The sequence below is a fragment of the Myotis yumanensis genome, unplaced genomic scaffold (genome assembly GCF_028538775.1).
Source record: "Myotis yumanensis isolate MYYU_CA2020_CCGP unplaced genomic scaffold, mMyoYum1.0.hap1 SCAF_3, whole genome shotgun sequence".
Classification (NCBI taxonomy): Eukaryota; Metazoa; Chordata; class Mammalia; order Chiroptera; family Vespertilionidae; genus Myotis; species Myotis yumanensis.
The window spans coordinates 93,818,549-93,837,452 of record NW_027223754.1 but is presented as its reverse complement, the minus strand read 5'-3'; the positions used below and the strand labels follow the sequence as shown (position 1 = coordinate 93,837,452).

At 41.0% G+C, this 18,904-nt stretch overlaps 1 protein-coding gene and 1 pseudogene across 5 annotated transcripts in view; one reads left to right on the top strand and one right to left on the bottom strand.

Annotated features, from left to right (window-relative positions):
- The window catches only part of RUBCNL (rubicon like autophagy enhancer), a 79,883-nt gene that overhangs the window by 7,640 nt on the left and 53,339 nt on the right, over positions 1-18,904 (top strand). The window lies entirely within an intron of this gene.
- Positions 14,369-16,884, bottom strand: LOC139006254 (F-box only protein 31 pseudogene; annotated as a pseudogene).

Sequence of the window (18,904 nt, the reverse complement as noted above, 5' to 3'; positions counted from 1 at the left end):
TATAATCTTCCATGTGTTTATATCTTTCTCTATCTCTTTTTAAGCATCCTGTAGTTTTTCAAGCACAGGTCTTTTATCTCCTTAGTTCAGTTTATTCCTAGGTATCTTAATTTTTTTGTTGTAATGGTAAATGGGATTGTTTGTTTAGTTTCTCTTTCTGTGAGTTCATTATTGGTGTATAAAAATGCCATAGATTTCTAGGTGTTAATTTTGTAACCTGCTATGTTGCCAAATTCATATATTAAATCTAGTAGTTTTTTGATGGAGTCTTTAGGGTTTTCTATGTACAATATCATGTCATCTACAAATAATGACAGTTTTACTTATTCTTTTCCAATTTAGATGTCTGTTATTTCTTCTTGCCTCTTCGCTATGGCTAGCACTTCCAGTACTATGTCGAACAGGAGTGGTGAAAGTGGGCATCCCTGTCTTATTCCCGTTCTTAGGGGAAATGGTTTTAGTATTTACCCATTGAGTATGATATTGGCTGTAGGTTTGTCATATAAGGCTTTTATTATGTTGAGGTATGATACCTCTATTCCCACTTTGCTGAGAGTTTTATCAAAATAGTGTGTTGGGCTCTGGCTGGTTTGGCTTAATGGATGGAGTGTCGGCCTTCGGACTGAAGCGGTCTAGGTTCCATTAATGCAAGGGCACATGCCTGGGTTATGGGCTTGATCCCCAGTTGGGGGTGTGAGGGAGACAACCGATCAATGATTCCCTCATCATCATTGATATTTCTATCTCTTTCTACCTCTCCCTTCCTCTCTGAAATAAATAAAAATATATTTAAAGACAACAATAAAAAAAAGGGTGTTGGTTTTTGTCAAATACTTTTTCTGCATCAATTGATATGATCATGTGCTTTTTGTCTTTCAATTTCCTTATGTGATATATCATGTTTATAGATTTGTGGATATTGTACTAGCCTTGCAGCCCTGGAATAAGTCCCACTTGGTGATGGTTTCTGATCTTTTTAATGTATTGCTGGATGTGACTTGCTAATATTTTGTTGAGGATTTTACCATCTATGTTCATCAGGAATATTGACCTGTAATGATCTCTCTTTGTAGTGCTTTTATATGGTTTGGGGATTAGGGTAATACTGGCTTTATAAAAAGAGCTTGGAAGTGTTCCTTCCTCTTGAATATTTTTGGAATAGTCTGAGGAATGTAAGTGTTAATTCTTTTTTGAATGTTTGTTCAAACTCCCCTGTGAAGCCATCCAGACCAGGGGTTTTCTTTTCTGGAAGTTTTTATTTTATTTTATTACTGCTTCAATTTCATCAGTAGTTATCAGCCTATTCAAGTTTTCTGATTCTTCCTGATTGAGTTTTGGAAGATTGCACTTTTTTTTGGAATATGTCCATTTTGTCTAGGTTGTCCAGTTTGTTGGTATAGAATTGTTCCTCATTTTTTTTTTTTTACATTCCTTTGTATTTTTGTGGTGTCGATTGTTACTTCACCTCTTTCTTTTCTGATTTTGTTTATTTGGGTCCTCTCTGCTTCTTAGTGAGCCTGACTAGAGGTTCATCGAACTTGTTTATCCTTTCAAAGAACTAGCTCTTGGTCCTATTTATCTTTTGTATTGCTCTTTTTTTTTTTAGTCTCTATGTCATTTATTTCCACTCTGATCTTTATTCTTTTTCTTCCTTCTAAAGGTTGTCCCAAAATTCATACAAGAAGTAATTTTGATAGAAAACACAGGTTTATAATTAAAAATTGTAAATTTTTTATTGATTCATAAAGGAGACAGTATAGGGTTATATATGGAATAGCATATCTGGTAAATGGCCTCCATGGCTTTGCTGGCACAAATGCACTCTTTTGTTGAAATTTTCCATGACCGAAATGCGGCTGTTCCGGCAATAACAGTTAATGGTGCTTGCTATCGCGACATGATAATCCAGTTTTGTGTGCCTAAATTGCAAGATATGGATGTGGATGACATATGGTTTCAACAAGATGGTGCCACATGCCATACAGCCTGAGAAACAATTCAATTACTGCATGAGTCATTTCCTGGTCGTTTAATTTCCCAGAATTGGCTGCCCAGATCATGCGATTTAACGCCATTGGACATTTTTCTTTGGAGTTTTTTGAAGTCTAAGGTTTATGCCAACAAGCCCACGACTACTCACACCTTGAAGGAGGAAATTGAGTACTGTATCAACGAAATTCAGCCATATTTATGCAAAACAGTCATGGAAAATTTCAACAAAAGAGTGCGTATGTGCCAGCAAAGCCTTGGAGGCCATTTACCCAATATGCTATTCCATATATAACCCTATACTGTCTCCTTTATGAATCAATAAAAAATTTACAATTTTTAATTATAAACCTGTATTTTCTATCAAAATTACTTCTTGCATGAATTTTGGGACACCTTATACTTACTCTGGGCTTTTCTTGTTGCTCTCTTTCTAATTCTTTAAGTTGTAAGGTTAGATAATTTATTACCAGTTTTTCTTGTTTTTTGAGGGCTGCTTTTGCTGTGTCACAGAGAGTTTGAGTTGTGTTTTCATTTTCTTTTGTTTCCAGGATGTTTATTATTTCTTCTTTGATCTCCTTGGTAACCCATTCATTGTTTAATAGCTTGCTATTTAACCTCTATGTGTTTGCTTGTTTTTACTAGTATTGTAGGTGATTTCTAATTTTATGCCATTGTGATCAGAGAGTATGCTTGATATAATTTCAACTTTCTTTAATTTGTAGAGACTTAGCCTCTGTCCTAACATGTGGTCTATATTTGAAAATACCCCATGTGCACTTGAGAAAAATGTATATTCCGTAGCTTTGGGGTGAAATGTTCTGAAGATGTCAATTAGTTCCATTTGACCTAGTGAGTCATTTAGGCTTGTTGTTTCCTTGTTGATCTTTTTGCCTAGAAAATTTATCCAGTGGGGTATTAAAGTACCCTACTATGATTGTATTGTTATACATCTCACCTGTGATCTCTTCCAGAATTTTATTTTTAATGTATTGGGGTGCTCCTCTATTGGGTGAATATATTTTATCATAGTTATATCCTCTTGTTGTATGGATCCCTTTTATATGAAATGGCCTTCCTTATCTCTTGTTATAGCCTTCACTTTGAGGTCTATTTTGTCAGATATAAGTATTGCTAGCCCAGCTTTTTTTTCATTTTCATTTGCCTGAACATTTTTTTCCATCCCTTCTCTTTCAGTCTGTGTGAGTCCTTTGTTCTGAGGTGTGTCTCTTATAGATAACATATATATCAGTCATGTACTCTTATCCATTCTGCCACTCTATGTATTTTGATTAGGGTATTTAATCCATTTACTTTTAAGGTTATTGTTGATAGGTACTTATTTGTTGCCATTTTTCTTCTTTATGTCTGTGTTTCTCCCTCTCTTTCTATTCCTTCTTCTTACACCAGTCCTTTTAGTATTTCTTGCATTGCTGGTTTGGTTGTAATAAACTCCCTTTGCCTGTTTTTATCTATGAAGTTCCTGATTTCACCCTCAATTTTGAATGATAGTCTTGCTGGGTATAGTATTCTTGGATTCAGTCTCTTGGTTTTCATCACTTTGTATATTTAATTCCATTCCCTTCTGGCCTGATGTGTTTCTGTTGAGAAATCGTTTGATAGTCTAATGGGAGATCCCTTGTGGGTAACTTTCTGTCTCTCTCTTGCAGTCCTTAAAATTCTTTCTTTGTCATTACCATTTGCCATTGTAATTACATGTCTTAGTGTGGGTCTTTTGGGGTTTATCTTGTTTGGGACTCTCTGTACGGTGTCATTTTTTTCTTCCCCAAGTCTGGGAAGTGTTCTGTCATTATTTCTTCAAATAGTTTTTCTATTTTTTGATCAGCTTCTTCTCCTTCTGGCACTTATATTATGCAAATGTTGCTTCTTTTCATTTAAACTCCTGCTTTTTAATCTCCCTTCCCCCCGAATCCTGTTCAGATTGGGTGATTTTTTCCTACCCTGTCTTCTAACTTACTGATTTGGTCCTCAGGTTCTTTTAGTCTGCTGTTGAAACCTTCCATTTTGTTCTTTATTGCAGCTATGTCATTCTTCATTTCCTTTTGATTCTTACACATGTTGGTATATTTCTTTCCAGACATTTGTGCATCCTTATAACCATTACTCTGAATTCTTTCTCACAAATTGCTTGCCTCCATTTCATTTAGTTCCTTTTTGAGCGTTTTCTCCTTTTCTTTCCTTTGGGCATTGTTTTTTTGTCTCCACAATTTTGCTGTCCCTTTGTATTTGTTTCTATGTAATGTGAGTAGCTCTCTCTTTCTGGCCCTGGGCAACCTGCTTGAGGTCCGAGAGGTTGAAGCCCCTAGTGGTCCAATGGTCCAGGGATCCTTAGCCCAGAGGTTGGGTCTGCCTTGAGTCTCATGCCTTTGTTGTCTCTGCTCTGAGTTTTACTCCCTTCCTCCACATGCCTGGTCCCTCAGTTGTCTGTTGCAGATGCTGGGGATTTGTAGGGGCTCGTGCACAATTTCTCTGGTGTGAGATTCCCTATGAGGTCCCAGAGCCTTCTGGCATGCAATTCACTGCACAGAGCTGGCACCCAGGAAAGGGTGGTGCCCTAGGTCCTTCAGGCTCACACCATCAGCATGGTCCTGGGGCCTGAGCAGGGTCCTGCACCCGGTGCCTCGTCTCACACCATCAGCTCGGTCCTGGGGCCTGGATGGGGCGCCAGGGGCCTCTGGCTCACACAATTAGCATGGTCCTGGGGCCTGGGTGGGGTGCTGGGTGCCTCTGGCTCACACATTTAGTGAGGTCCTAGGGCCTGGGTGGGGTGCCACGCTGGGTACCTCTGACTTGCACCATCAGCATGGTCATGGGGTCTAGTTGGGGCACTGTGCCAGGTGTCTCCAGCTGGATTACCAGCACAGGCCTGGGCAGGGGGGACGTGGGGTCTCCCTGGTGTGAACTCAGTGTGGTGTCTGAAAGAGCAGGATCCTGGAGCACAGGGTCCTTTAGCGCAGTGCAGGGAGGTGCAAGAATTCTCTCTGGTGTGCGCTCACTGTGAATGTCTGGGAGCCTGAGGCAAGGTAGCATTCCACTCACTGCAGGGGTGTGGCAGTCATCCCTTGCAAGTTATGGCTGACCAGCAGCTCACTGCATGAGTTTAGGGTGTTGTCCGAGGACAGTATGGGTGTTGGTGTGGCTGTGTTCCTGGCTTTTCCAGCTCCCCTCTTCAAGATGGCCTGGGCTCCCTGCCAGAGCTGTACTGGTCTGGAAATGCCTGTGGCAGTAGCAGGGTCTCTGCATCCAGGAGAGCCTGATCTGCCAGCCCCTGAGACTTATGTGAGATCTAACTCTCCCTCACTCTCCCACACACACACCACATATGCCCACATACTCCCCTCTTGCACCTTCACTCACTCATACTTTCTCCCTCCCTGCCATCCTGCTGGCCACTATGTTGGGATCTCCTGGGGTTATTTTTGTTTGTTTTTTTGTTTTGTTTTGTTTTTCGTTGCTCACTCTTAGTTTAGACTTGTTCTCTGATATTTGGGCTGAGTGAGATAAGCATGTCAATGTCAGTGATATTGCTAGATTCTCAGCAGCTACTCTGTGCTTGGTGCTTTTTGACATTGTCTTTGCTTCACCCCTGTGCTGTTTTGGGTAAGACTGTAGACTTGGGAGCAAGACTAGCTGGGTGTAAACTGTCCCCACATACTAGCTGTGCCTCAGTTTCTTATCTATAAAATGAGTATAGTGATATCCTAGGTTGTTAGGATCATAGGTTGTGTGTATATAGAAAATTTAGAACAGTGACAGACACATAGTAAATGCCATGTATCAGTTATAAATTGATGATAATGGGTAAGATACTAGAAGATGAGTGCTATAAAAAATAAGGCATAATAAAATAGATAAAGTAAATGAGGATAGTGTATATCTGTAGGGAAACAGTTTTAAAAAGGGTGATGGTGAATCTCAATCTGAATAAATTTGAATAAAGATGGGTGGAAGAAGGCAAAAGGGGTTGCAGGAGGGGTATAGAGATGGAGGAGTGTAGAGGTAATAGATAAAGAGGTCAGAGAAGTAACTTAAGTATACATGGACAGATATAGTAAATGTTGTGTTTTGTCTTTGTTTTCTTAAACTTAGGGAATTTTCTAATGGAAAATTTCAAGCTGAAAAGTAGACAGAATAGTAAACAAGTACCCTTTTCCCATCTTCAACATTTATCAATATGATCAATTGTGTTTTATCCATATTCACCACCAGAACTTCTCACTGTGTTATTTTAAAGCAAATTCAAGAAATTCTGTAAATTATTTTTAAATACTTCTGAATATATTTCTAAAAGATAAGCACTTAACCAAACAACCATGGTACTGAACCTCTTTGACTTTGTTTCCCATCTACAAATCAGGACCAGCAGAACCATCTTTGCAGTGCTGGTTTCAAGGTGAGGAAGGATGCTTGAAGCCCTTAGTGTAGGGTTTGGCAGTCAGTGCCCAGTCACTGCTGGCCATCATGCTGATAATCTATCTTTACCAGCCCTTGTTTTTTATTTTTATTTTTCTAGATGGTGCTGTTGTGGCATTTTCACTTCTATTTCCTCTCGCTTCTCTATACCTATGTTAGGCACATTTATTAAGTATTCCTTTGTATATCAAAATTAACCTTAGACTATAGTCCTATATAATAAAAGGCTAAGATGCAAATTGACCAAACAGTGGAACGACTGGTCACTATGATGCGCTCAATACAGAAGCTGCCCCCTGGTGGTCCATGTGCTCCCACAGGGGGAGTGCCTCTCAGCCAGAAACTGGGCTCATGGCTGGTGAGTGCAGTGGTGGTGGCGGGAACCTCTCCTGCCTCCACGGCAGCGCTAAGGATGTCTGAGTGCTGGCTTAGGCCCGCTCCCTACAGGGAGCCGTCAGTTGGGCATCCCCTGAGAGCTGGGCTGAGAGACACACCCCTCCCCCTCCTCCCCGTGCACGAATTTCATGCAACAGGCCTCTAGTAAAGAATAAAAAGCATTTATTTGAGGAAAAGGAGCTATAGCTCAAGATTTATGTAGAAACCTAAATTGCATTCAACCAAGCCTTTTATAACCAAAGTTCCCAATTAGGTCTGTTTTTGGTAAATGAGGCATCCAGAGTGTGCTGTTCTGTTTGGATGTGGCTGGTCTAAGTCCCTTGGTCATAAAGAGGAAACTAGGAACTACCTTATAATAGTTGAGTCATGTGGTGTAAACAAGCAGGGCATAGTGTGGGAATCAAGGGTTCAGTCTGAGGGTCTTCCTGGTGTAGAGAGTGCATGAGAATCCCTTGTCAGCAAATGGCTCTAGGCTCATATTATTCACAAAATTTGGGCCCTCGATTGACCTTAAGAAGTCCATCTCAGCAGATAAATTCCTTCTTGGGGTTCATATCAAATGAATCTTTCTTCTGAAGTCCGCAGCCTTCATTTATTCTCTATTTCCCCTTTTAACTTTCAATGCTTTTGTTCACAGCCTGATTTACAGCTTATGCTCCATTGATATCTGTAACTTATGAAATACCAGTGCTTGCTAGTCTTCCTAAACTGTTTTGAAGGGAGATGGGTATTTCTTCCCATTTTATTTATTTATTTATTTATTTATTTATTTATTTATTTATTTAAACATATTTTATTGAATTTTTCACAGAGAGGAAGGAAGAGGGATAGAGACTTAGAAACATCAATGAGAGAGAAACTTCGACCAGTTGCCCCCTACACACCCCCCACCGGGGATGTGACTGCAACCAAGGCACATGCCCCTGACCGGAATCGAACCTGGGACCCCCCAGTCCATAGGCCGACGCTCCATCCACTGAGCCAAACCGGCCACGGCCCCATTTCATTTTTTGACAGCATTATTGAGATTCAGATAGAACTCACATAACATACAATTCACCCAATTAAAGTGTACAATTCATTGGTTTAAGTACATTCACAGATATGTGCCATCATTACCAGTAGTTTTAGAACATTTAGAACCTCAAAAAGATATTCTGTACCCTTTAGCAGTCACTCCCTATCTTCCCATCCCCCTCTCCCTGCCCTAAGCAAAAAATGATCTACATTTTGTCTCTATGGATTTGCCTATTCTAATGCATATTAACATTTATGTACAGCCCTACCTGGTTTGGCTCAGTGGATAGAGCATCGGCCTGCAGACTGAAGGGTTCTGGGTTCGATTCCAGTTAAGGGCACATGCCTAGGTTGCGGGCTTGTTCTGCAATAGGAGGTGTGCAGGAGGCAGCCAATCAATGATTTTCTCTCAACACTGATGTTTCTATCTTTTTCTCCCCCTCCCTTTTTCTCTGAAATCAATAAAATATATTTTAAAAAAATTCATGTACAAATTTTTGTGTAAACACATGCTTTCATTTCTCTTGGTATACCATGGTATACCCAGGAGTAGAATTGCTAGGTCAAATGTTAACTGTATGTTTAACCATTTGGGGAACTGCCAGTCTGTTTTCTAATATGGCTCCTCTTTTTATTTTTCCCAAACATGGGGATTTAGCCATCTTTCAAGTGTAAGTACCTACCCTTACTTTAGGTAAATTTTTGTATTTTCTAATTTATAATTTTTCTAAGTCTTAGTTATCTAATCATATTCATATATACCATTTTTAGTTATTACATTTTTATGTATAAGGTTTTAAGTTGAACTTTACTTAAGCAGTGGTCTCCAATGTGGAGGGTATATACCTTTAGAATACAAGATGATTCACTGTAAGTGAGAACAAATGCTATTTTCATGTATGCTTTATAATTATACTAGAGGCCCAGTGCACAAAATTCGTGCATGGGGAGGTGTCCCTCAGCCCGGCCTGTACCCTCTCGCAACCCGGGACCTTTTGGGGGATGTCCGACTGCCGGTTTAGGCCCAATCCCACTGCGGACATCCCTCTCACAATCCAGGACCTCTGGCTCCTAACTGCTCACCTGCCTGCCTGATTTCCCCTAACCACTCGCCTGCCTGCCTCATCACCCCTAACCACCTCTCCCTGCCTGCCTGATTGCCCCTAACCACTCACCTGCCTGCCTGCCTCATTGCCCTTAACCGCTCCCTGGGGGCTGTGGTGTTCTGGTTGTTCCACTGTTTTGGTCACTGGGCTTTTATTATATAGGATAATGCATTAGAATAGCTTTGCATATTTAAATATTATAAATAGTTCTGTATTGGAGATGTATGTACAAAGATTTTTTTTTTATAAAAAGGAGGCATAATCATAAAAGTCAGGAGAAAACTGTTCTAAATACATGAAACCAGAATAGCTGTGTGGTTCGTAATCCTTTTTGTGACAAATCTGATGGGAGAAATTTACAAATTACTTTGCTAATGAAATAGAAAATTTCATGCTAATTTTAGTCCAAATGGAACATGTAAATACCAGTGGAAAGAGCTTTGGGTCAGGTGTCAGACTTTTGTTTTTGTTCTACTTTTGCTAATTAGTAATGGTGAGACTTTGGGCAAGTCCCCTAATGATCTCCGTTTCAGTTCTCAAATAGGCATAATAAAACCTGAAATATCACAAGTTATCATTGTGTAGAGTGAGATTGGAAAGCATGACATATGTAATGACCACAGGATGTTAATTATTTATGTGTCTTGGGCAACCATGCAGTATTTTTAGATAAAATACCTAGTGTTCCTTAATCTTTGCCTTCATTGGGTTTTTCCCTTCTTACCCCACCCACCCCACCTATTTCTCTTAACTATTTTCTGTGCTTCCTTTGTGTTGTTCTCACAACAGACCTTCAAAACTAAGAGTCATTGCTAAAGGGTAAATTGGTTGTAGAGAAGTCCATGTGATGCCACCCTTGCAATATGTTTCCCTCCTGGTGCTTTATTAGAACAGAGTGTTCAGCATGTACTGTGGTGAAGGTGCAGTTGTGTGAAATTCCTGGCCACTGTGATGGAAGCTGTGGCATCACATTATTGAACATCTTCATGGTTTCTGTTTGATATGTGATAGTTTGAGTCTATCAACATCTTTGGGAATGTGAATCTTTGTTTAAAGTCAAAGCATGAAGGGAAGTGCTTGGTTACAAAAAGAGGTGAAGAGGTTCTGGGGAACTGTGTTAAACAAAGAGCTCACATGCTATGGTTAAAGATCCATTCATTTTTTTTGTTCACTTGCATTAAGACATCATAAAATTGATAGAAATAGATTTTACTTTTTATCCTCACGTCTTGTTTGTAATTCCTATTCTCTAACATTCTTTCTAAGGAAGTGGTTGGCAGACATTTCAGGTTATGATCTCTAATTTTTTCTAAAGGGTGACATTTTTTTTTTACTTTCTTTTTTGGGCAACAGAAATTATCAACATAACCATACTTAGATACTGTTCATTTGTTTGTTCATTCTTTCATTTATATACTCAGAATATATTTATTGACTACCTACATGTGCCTCTTTCTAGTTCAGGGAACAAAACAATATCTAAAATAAAAAATGTTTAAAACTTGCTCTCAGAGATTTTACATTCTAGTGGTTATTAGTCACTGAGCTGCAATTTAATAGGGATTAGTGATAAGGAGTAAAGAGAAAAATAAGAATTGGGAAGGGGAGAGGAACTTTTAGGGAAAGGAACAGTTGCCATTATTTATAGGGTAACAAGGGAGGTCTCACTGAGGAATTAACATTTAAGATGAGTTTTTGCTATTATGGTCCTATTTGTGTTTTCAGTTAGTAGTGCTGGGGTAGAGAAATTCTAAATCCTAAGTCTGACAATTCATGGAGTAACTTCAACATTGTTAGGGAAATTAGGAGCTAAAGCCACTCATCTGCCAACAAAGTGCTGGCTGCTTATGGTCTGAAAGATTTTGTGAGGTCCCCATAAAGGTCATGGTGGCTCATGCCCAGCCCTCTTAAAAAGGTTGCATCTTTGCAGCCAATAATGTGGCTCTGAAGCAGCCATAGTGATGTAGTCTTTCTTGACAAGACCACTGACCAATGGACAGGGACCCATCTATAATGACTTGGCTGGGGAGTTTTAGGGTCTCTCTTTGTCTCTAGGGCCTTGGCAGCTGCCTGTGTAGGAAAATCTCAATAGAAATGACGGTAAGAGACTCAGAGGAGGTGCAGTGCGGAAGTAAAATACAAAGGTGCAGAGGTGCATGCAGAGAGGGCTGGCGGCTGAGGACACGATTGTATTTTTCAATCGGGAGGGAGTCTCAAGCTCTGAGCTCCAGTTCCGGACGAGACTCTGGGGACCAAGACTCATAGGAGAGAAATGGGACTGTCTGGCATCGGTCGGAACTCGAGGGCAGCTTTCTCTCAGAGGCGCTCGCAGTGATTGCCGGGCCCTCTGAGGGCAGGACTGAGAGCAGCCATACTGCTCGCTCTGCCCGCCCTGTTGATCCCCTGGGACCCTGCCCCGCCCAAGCCGTGCACAGAGGCTTTTGCATATGAAAGGCCCGGCCCTTTGTAATTTGAAAATTACTTAACAAACTGCAGCTGCTCCAAGGCCCCAGGGCAACTTGCATTGCTTTACAGCTAACTTCTGCTGGGTAGCCTCAGGCAGAGGCTAGATTACCACCTCCTTAGATCCAAGAGCCAGTGTACCTAGTGGTCAGAGTGGGACCATCCAATTACAACTCCTCAGATCCATAAGGGACACACTCAGGACTTCTGTACCTTTAAAATGTTTTTGGAAATTGATTTTATCTTTGTACCTAACCATCTCTTATTCAAAGGACCCCATTTATGACAGTGGGAAGCACTTTGAAAAGATGTCACACATTGCTTAGAAGCACATTACCTACTGCCTATCAGTACCTGGAATATATGAAAGTTTGTTTAGTCACTATCTTCCCTCCATCAGAATGTAAACAACTGGAGGGCAGGAAGCCTATTTTAGTCACAACTGTTAACCCAGTGCTACCAAAATAAAAACAATGTAGTAGATGATCAAGAAATATTTGTCTAATTGAATAATTAACAGACTTCAAGCAATGTGGCAACAAGCAACACAACTAGCAACTATATGATAGTATTTATGGATTACCTAAAGATCAAGAAATGGACATGTTGACCTCTTATCAGTAGGGCCTGGACTTATCAGTAAGGCCCAATCATTACTCTCTCTTCTATGTCAATCTGCCTCTCAGAGAAACTCATGCTCCTTAATGAGTGTTCAACCTGGCTTGTCATCCTCTCTCTGCCAATACCCAGTTGTGACCTTAGACATGGCTTTGATCTCTGTGGGCCTATTTCAGCTCTCAAAGATTCTCATTTTATAACCTGGAAAAGCCAACACCCATTTGTGTGAAGCAAGAATACCTTTCTAAAGGAAGTGGAGCAAGCACCTGCTTCTGAAAATTACTTTTTATAAAGAAGTCTGTTTTGCTCAAGGCAGTTAAGTCAGTTCTGTACCTGGGAGGTTTGTAAATAATATTCTTTTTGAATTATTGACTTTAATCTGTTTATAAAAAATACAGGGATTTGTTTGAGGCTTTGTATTTTTCATATGATTTTATATCTGTCACCTCCCATGTTGTAGAAGACCAAAGAAACTCAAGTGACACTTAGAGAAATGGAGTTACACAGCTTTATTACACTGGCGGTCTCAGAGAAGTTGCCTCCAAAGTCTGAGCAAACAAGTATGGTGGAAGCCCTTCTTTTATTCCCTTTGGTTTCTTTGACCCCCCAAATATGGATGGGGACTTCCGGACCTTCTGTGGGGTTTGCAAAAAGCCCCATGTGTTGGAATGGGGGCCTTGAGGCCTGGCGCCAGCGCTGATAACCTCCTCTGGGGGTTCATGGTTTATGGCCTTTGTAAAATGTGAGCATTTAGGTAACAGGTCTTACAAGAGCAGATTGTGGGAAAGGGGCAGTGACTTTATTATAGGTTATCAAGAATGTACATTAGGTTACTGCACAGATTCAGATTGCTAGCCCCCCAAACATCAGGGTTACATTAGAATTAGCCTTTTAGCCTTCTCAGCCACACACAAAAACAGATATGAAGTATAGAGAATTGAGAGTAAAACATGACTTAAAACATGACATCATTTTCTTGGAAATAGAGAATGACATCATGAACTATGGAGGCAGAATTAAAATTGGAACTAGTAACAGAAGAGATTTGGTAAAAGAAAGTCAACAAGAAGCAATGTGAGCAAAGATGTTCATTGCTGTATATTTTTTGTAGTGAAAACTAAAAATAAATTTCCATCAATAGGCATCTAAGTAAACTATAATGCATTTATACTATAGCAAGTGGTAAGACAGTTAAGAAGAATGATATGATATATACCCTCAAGACGTAGTATTGAGAGAAAAAGAAGGTAGGTTATAGAATATGGCAGTATAATCCCATGTGTGTATATAGAAAAGAAAACAAAGCATATTTCTGATCTGACATATGTATGTTAACTCATAAGAAAAGGTCTCGGAGGAATAAAATGGTTAACAATGTTATGTCTGGGAATGAAGTACGGTTGGTGGTGCTTGGTGCAATCAGAGTTTCACTTTCTGCTCTTGGCTTCTGTGCTTTGGACATTTTATTAAAGCACAGTCATGGTTTTCTTTTGAAACTATAACATTTAAAATTATTGGAGAGGAAAAGATGTGACAAAGAGCAACTGAGATACAAGGTAAGATTTTAGGTTAGGAGAAGGAAGATGAAGCACTTCAGGGTAGCAAGTTCTGCCAGTTATCCCCGTATTCTGTGATATTTTCTGAGTGATGATTTGGAGATTGAACAGTGATTTCAGGTTGGCATATAAACATATCTACATTACTCCAAAAGATGTGACCTCGAGCAGAAGATCCCCCAATACACAAAAGCCAAGGATTTTTCATAGCATTTTCATATGTCTTTTTGTCTATTTGCTGGGTGAGAAAATTTTCATATATTTATGAAACATGGATTATTCCTATCTCCGTATGAATAATTCTGTCACAATAATAAAGCAGTTATATCTATCACAGAAATTGTTTCTCCGGCTTGTGACTTTATTTCCACTTCGTTGAATTTGTTCATTTAGTCTGTAATTTTTATTGAGTCTTTGTATACAACTCTGTGACCTGGCAGAGAACAGACAAGGCCTCTACTCTCATGGAACTTATAGTCAGGTGATGGAGGTAAATGACAGTAAGAGCTAATAAAAATACCAGGAAGTGAGAACTCCTCTGATGAAAATTAAGCAAGGTGATGTGATAGGGTGTAATGGGGGAACTACTTTAAGATAGGTAGTTAGGAAAGACTTCTTGAGGAAGTAATTCATAAACCAAGGCATGCAACAAGACATAAAGGAGCCAGATGAGTGATCATTTGGAGGAAAAACATTCCAGGCAGAGGGACTAGGGTGTGCAAGAGTTTATAGGACTCAAAAGTTTGCTGCCTGGTTTGGACAAAGATAAATGAGAAAGGCAGGAACATGTCATGCTGTAAGGACAAGGTAAGGATTTTAGATTTTATTCCCGATTTAATGGGCAGCTATGGGCAGGGTCTGGGGGGAGGTTAATTACAGGGATCTGATATAAGTTTATAAAAAAAATCTCTCTGAATGCCTTTTGATTATAAATAGACAAGAGTAGAAGTGGGGAGACCCATTGGAAAAATAGAGGAGGGCCAGGTGGGAGAAGATGGTGACTTTTAAAATAGGGTAGTAGCTATAGATATAAACTTGCTAGGGAAATATAGGATCAGAGATAACTCCTAGATTTTGTAGCTTCAGCTATTGGAAGGTGTGCTTCCTGAGATGGAGCAAATCAGGGAGAAACAGGTTTGGGGGAAATCAGTGTCTTTTTTGGATGTATCATGTTATGATGCCCACTGGACATATGCCAGGCAGTAAAATATGCTAGCCTGGAGTTCAAGGAGAGGTCAGGAATAGAGATCCATGTGGGAGCCAATTTCAATACATAATGATGGTATTGAAAACCCTGGAAATGACTCCAAACTCTCATACTCACCTTGTGCCCCACCCTTTATTTAGGTAAAACTCACCTAAGCCGAATGCTTGCTTCTAGGTCTTTCCCTTTCTGGCCTTGTTTTTGCTGTTGATGGCTGCTTTGAAGCCTTACAGTGTGAAGGACAGTGGGAGAAGGGTAGAAAGACACTGTGCTGGGCCTGTAATTACAGTGATGAGCGTGCTTCTCATTTGTGAAGCTCTTGACATTTTAATCATTACCTCATTTACCAAAGCTAAAAACTGAGCTTAAAGTGAGCAGACTATATTTTAGATAGATTCTAGATTTACACTATGTTCTTTTTTTTATTCATAGCAGCATTATTCATAAAAGCCAAAAAGTGCCAACCACACAAATGTTCATCAACTGATTTAATAGATAAATCAACACTAGTTTATCTATATAATAAGTTGATTATACTTCAATACAGCTGTTTAGAAAAGATTTTGTTTTAATTTTATAAGCACATCCTGCAGGTTCGGGGGTAGTTCTGGTCATTTGAGCGCACGCCCACAGGCAGAACAAACCGGACAGGCTGCTCCTCCGAAGCTGCAGCCCCGGACTCCCGGACGCTGGGCTGGGCAGGGCTCTGCCAACCATGGCCCTGGCTTTCCTCAGTCCCGTCTTCTTGCTGCTGCTGCTGCTCCCGGGTCACCTGCTCGTCAATCTCCTGGACCACTCGGGAGACCTCGTTGAAGTTACGGAAGATCTCGCCATCTCGAAGCTGGATGCGGCGCATGAGGTGGATCTCTAACGCCTTCGTGCCTATTCCCATGAGCCTCGTAACCCTGGCATACTTCCCATGGAAGCTGAGCATGACAGTCGTTGGGCCGAAGGCATTGTATTTGCCGTGGAAGAGGCCTGGCCTGATGAGGTCGTCCGGGTGGCGTGGCGGGAGGTAGAGGCGGCGGTAGGTCAGGCAGTCATACTGCTGTCGGTCCTCCTGCACCAGCACCCGCTCCCGTTCTCCCCTAAGCCGCGCTGGTGAATCCGCTCGGTGGTCTGTCTTCTTGCACTGGATGGTGAGCCTATCCTCCTGAATCTGCATGTGGCCGTTGTGGGGCCTGCCGAGGAGGCCTGCCATGCACTCCACCGCGGCTGATGTCCTCTCCGTCAGGCGAATTCTGAACGAGGGCTTGAAATGCATTGGGCCATCCACATGGGTGTTAAGGGAAGGCCTGTACGGCCAGCCAGTAATGCATAAGCCGTCCACCACGACATTCAGCAGTATTCTATAGCTATAATTTAGCTGCCACAATCCCAAAATGTGTCTGTATGGAAACAGCTTCGCATAGACTTCTCGGTAAGACATACAGATCATCTCCAGGTTCCGCAAGTTTTCACAAACGCCAAACTCCTCGCGGCAGCGCCGTCTCCAGATGCTGTCGATGTGCAGGATGTGGTGGAATTTGGTGCAGGCCTGGGCCAGGCTGGGCAGGTCGGTGCCAGGGAGCAAGGTGAAGATCTCCACCAGCAGGTCCTGCAGCGAGCAGTGCGGGGGCGGCGGGGGCGGCATGGGGCTCGTGATTCCTCCACTCCCCGCACAGCACAGCGCTGCCGTGTCCACCTCGACGTGCTTTTCTGCCGGGGACGGCTTGCTGTGGGCCGCTGCCTTCTCAGCTGGGCGCTGGCGCTTCTGATGACACCGATGTCCCCGCGAAGAGCCCACGCCGCAGATGCAAGCGCACTCCTCCAGGCCTCCACCTGTAACCTCCACCACAGCTTGGGCCTCTGCTCCTCAGCAGGGCTTTAAGCTGGCTCAATAAGTCCTAGAGTCCAGCCACGCCCCCAGGGCCTAGCCACGCCCCCTCAGAGAGGAGTCAATTGTAGGACTTTAGCAACACTTCTTTTTTTTTAATTAATTTTTTTTTATTGCTTAAAAGAATTACAAAGAGTATATATGTCTCCTCCCTCCTCCCTTAACAATACCCCGGCCTCCCCTACCCGCCAGTGTCTTATGTCCATTGGTTATGCTTATATGCATGCATACAAGTCCTTCGGTTGATCTCTTACCACCCCTCCCCAAACCCTCCCTGGGGTTCCCGCTGTAGTTTGATAGTCTGTTCAGTGCTGCTCTGCCTCTGTATCTATTTTTGTTCATAAGTTTATAATGGTCTTTATTACCCATAAATGAGTGAGATCATGTGGTATTTTTCCTTCATTGACTGGCTTATTTCACTTAGCATAATGCTCTCCAGTTCCATCCATGCTGTTGCAAATGGTAAGAGTTCCTTCTTTTTTACAGCAGCATAGTATTCCATCGTGTAGATGTACCACAGTTTTCTAATCCATTCATCTACTGATGGGCATTTAGGCTGTTTCCAGATCTTAGCTATGGTGAATTGTGCTGCTATGAACATAGGGGTGCACAGATCCTTTCTGAGTCGTGTTTCTGGTTTCTTGGGATATATTCCTAGCAGTGGGATCACAGGGTCAAATGGGAGTTCCATTTTTAGTTTTTTGAGGAAACTCCATACTGTCTTCCAGAGTGGCTGCACCAGTCTGCATTCCCACCAGCAGTGCACGAGGGTTCCTTTTTCTCCACAACCTCTCCAGCACTTGTCGTTTGTTGATTTGTTGATGATAGCCATTCTGACAGGTGTGAGATGGTACCTCATTGCTGTTTTGATTTGCATCTCTCAGATGATTAGTGACTTTGAGCATGTTTTCATATGTCTCTTGGTCTTCTGTATGTCCACTTTCAAGAAGTGTCTATTTAGGTCATTTGCCCATTTTTTTAATTGGATTGTTTATCTTCCTTTTGTTGAGTTGTATGAGTTCCCTATAAATGTTGGAGATTAAACCCTTATCAGTGATAACATTGGCAAATATGTTCTCCCATGTAGTGGGCTTTCTTGTTGTTTTGTTGATGGTTTCTTTTGCTGTGCAGAAGCTTTTTATTTTGATGTAGTCCCATTTGTTTATTTTCTCTTTAGTTTCCAATGCCCTAGGAGCTGTATCGGAGAAGAGGTTGCTTCGGCATATGTCTGAGATTTTGTTGCCTTTGGATTCTTCTAGTATTTTTATGGTTTCCCAGCGTATATTTAAGTACTTTATCCATTTTGAGTTTATTTTTGTGTATGGTGTAAGTTGGTGGTCTACTTTCATTTTCTTGCATGTATCTGTACAATTTTCCCAACACTATTTATTGAAGAGACTATCTTGACTCCAATGTATGTTCTTGCCTCCTTTGTCAAATATTAATTGAGCATATTGGTTCGGGCTGATTTCTGGGCTCTCTATTCTATTCCGTTGATCTATATATCTGTTCTTGTGCCAGTACCAGGCAGTTTTGAGAACAGTGGCTTTGTAATATAGCTTGATATCTGGTATTGAGATCCCACCTACTTTGTTGTTATTTCTCAGGATCACTGCAGCTATTCGGGGTCTTTTTTTATTCCAGATGAATTTTTGGAGAGTTCGTTCTAGGTCTGTGAAATATGCTGTTGGTATTTTAATGGGAAGTGCGTTGAATTTATAGATTGCTTTGGGTAGTATGGACATTTTAATGATGTTGATTCTACCAATCCATGAACATGGTATGTTCTTCCATCTCTTTATGTCTTCCTCTATCTCTTTTTCCAACGTCCTGTAGTTTTCTGAGTAGAAGTCTTTTGCCTCTTCAGTTAAGTTTATTCCTAGGTAGCTTAATTTTTTTGGTGCGATGGTAAATGGGATTGTTTTTTTAGTCTCTCTTTCTGCAAGTTCACTATTGGTGTATAGAAATGCCATAGATTTCTTGGCATTAATTTTGTATCCTGCTACATTGCCGAATTCTTTTATTAAGTCTAATAGTTTTTTGATGGAGTCTTTAGGGTTTTTTATGTATAATACTATGTTATCTTCAAATAAGGACAGTTTTAATTCATTCTTCTTTTCCAATTTGGATGCTTTTATTTCTTCTACTTGTCTAATTGCAATGGCTAAGACTTCCAGTACTATGTTGAACAGGAGTGGTGAGAGTGGGCATCCCTGTCTTGTTCCTGTTCTTAGGGGAAATGGTG